The following is a 2872-nucleotide window of genomic DNA, read 5'->3' on the forward strand; positions in this document are numbered from 1 at the left end:
TTATTTTAGCCCGATTGACTGTCATTATCATTAATATCATTATCATTATCATTAAACTGCACAAAAGGGCGTGAATTTATCAAACTTATTTTTATAAGTTCTTCTTAGAACATTTTCGTAACTGAAAATTTTCAAAGGTGATTACCGCTATATACCGATTTTTGATCGAAAATTTCTTCAAAAATCGGTATAAATACCAGAAAATTAGTATGTGTGGCATCACTGATCACCACCTCATCGACTCGAGATTTTAGCCGAGCGCGCACATGGTCTAGCAATCCGTCGGGTTTGCCGATACTTACTGTCATATTACGGCAAACCAGGCGCTATCGGCTTCCACGGAATTCTGGCGACAAAACACTAGCGCCAAATGAGGGTTGAAGGGTTGGGATCCAAGCTCGATTTGGATTTTTTCACGCACACACATGACCAGTGCAAATTGCAAGTTGAGTTAACTTAAGGCTTAACAGAATAAAGGTCTTCGGACAAAACTACAAGAATATGAATGCCTCCGGACAAAAACAAGAAATTGTAAACTCTTATGAGTAAAAAACAGAATGAGATGAAGGCTTCGGCCAAGAAAACAGACAATTGTAAACTCTCTCGGAGTATAAACACAAGAACACAATCCAATCGGGCCTCGCCCATAATAACCGCGAAGAAAAAATCATACTCCGATAAGATGAATCGAATGACAAAAAATTGTACACTCAGAGGAAATCTTATTGTAAATTTCATAGATACATCTTATGAACCACTTTTTTGCGTCCAAACTTATTTTTCATAAGAGTCTTATGAAATTCTTTCAATTTTCATACGATGTTCTTATGAAAAATAGAAGAAACGGCATTGTGAAAAAATGATGAACACATTCATTCATAGCATCAGCTTTTTTTCATCATCTAACAGTACGAAGCAATAGCCAGTTCATAGTTATTATAGTTTTCCTTTAATGTTAAATGTTATTGTTATCTCCGGAATGGTAAGTTCGATTTGATGTTTTTAGCGTGAACGTTGAATATATTAGTAAACTAAAATACATTATTTGTTTACTTTTCAGCAAGCTGATCGGCAAAAACGAAAGGTCGAAGATTTAGATGCGGCAAAAAAAACTTTGATGGAGCCGTCTGTTGATGCGCTGCTAATGGAGACAATGCAGGATTTAATTTTAAACGAATTTTGCAAACAATAAAGTGAATGTTTTCAGCACAAAATATCGAGAATTTTTCTTATTAGAAAGTGATTTACTGTTTCCATAAGAATCTCTTATGAAAAGCAACAACCTCTCATTGAAGTAGGCGTTCATCTTCAGAATTCATTCGCGTCATAAGACAATCTTATGAATTTCATTAATTTTTCTTATGGCGCCACTTCATAAGAGAATCTTATGGCATACATAATAGTATTTTTCTGAGTGTATACTTCACGGAGTAATCAGAAAAAGATAGGGCACATAGCCAATGAACTACAAATAATAGCTACCGATAAAGTAGACTCGAATTCTAAAAATAGATTGATCAACAAACAATATCTAAATACAATACCATTGTAATATAGAACACATAAAGAGTCAAGTTGGACCATAGTGGTCTTAGGCATAAGTCGTGTAATATATGCGCAAACGAACAAAAAAAAGAAAGCTGCAAAGCTTGGATCCCATCTCGCAGGGCGGCAGCACCATAAACGTTGTGTAGTGTAAGTGACGCCAACGATTTGTTCGACAAAACAACAGCCCGACTATCTTGATACTTGGAGATCTTTGGGCAAACCCGAAGCAATCGACCAATCGGCAAATCCGATGCATCGACGCGCTTGGCTAAAATTACGAGTTGATGGGTGATGATCAGGGTTGCCAATTTTTGTTTCCCAAAATCCAGGGACAATATGAGAAATAAAAATCAGGATATATGGTTCAACGGAAATTTCGATCGAAAAGAGGACCAGGGTTGCAATTTTTTTTTCAGAATCAGAGACATGAGAAATAAAAATCAGGATGCAATCAGGATTCAATCAATGTTAAAAGCGTGCCTCTCATGCTGTTTAATTCACACACTACCTAAGGGTCCCTTTTCGTCGCGTGGGTCTTTGCCGATTTCCATCCGAAATTTGTTGTTCGTTGCTTATGTTTTTTGTAGTCACGGGCTCGCAAGGCCCGCAGCCAACCCCACTATTTCACAGGAGGACCGTCGTGATGTTGCTGTTTTGGGTCTTAGCCCTCGCACGAAGTGTAACCTATATATGACGTTCATTAGACCGGTTGTTCTCTACGGACACGAGACATGGATATTGCTCGAGGAGGACCTGCGTACACTCGGAGTATTCGAGCGACGAGTGTTAAGAACCATCTTTGGCGGCGTACAGGAGAACGGAATGTGGAGGCGAAGGATGAACCACGAGCTCGCGCGACTCTACGCCGAACCCAGTATCCAGAAGGTGATGAAAGCTGGCCGGATACGATGGGCGGGACATGTTGCGAGAATGCCGGACGACTGTCCTGCAAAACAGGTGTTCGCTACGAATCCGGTAGGAACAAGACGAGCGGGGGCGCAACGAGCGAGGTGGTTAGACCAAGTGGAGCGTGATCTGGCGAACGTGGGATGCCCGAGAAATAGGAGAACGGTTGCCATGGACCGAGTGAATTTTAGGAATTATGTTCGTCAAGTTATGTCGTAAGACGGAATACTATGTAAATAATAAATAAATAATAACCTAAGGGTCCATTGCCGATAGAAGCGAATTATTTAGTCAGGAGTGTAAATTCGACGCTCGGGGAACTTGTAACAGGTTTTAATTTCTGGGGCGGATGAGGGTTAATACAACTGCCAGAAAAATAGAAGATTTCTAAGGATCAATAGAACATACAACAGAACAG

Source organism: Uranotaenia lowii, chromosome 1, assembly GCF_029784155.1.
Source record: "Uranotaenia lowii strain MFRU-FL chromosome 1, ASM2978415v1, whole genome shotgun sequence".
Taxonomy (NCBI): Eukaryota; Metazoa; Arthropoda; class Insecta; order Diptera; family Culicidae; genus Uranotaenia; species Uranotaenia lowii.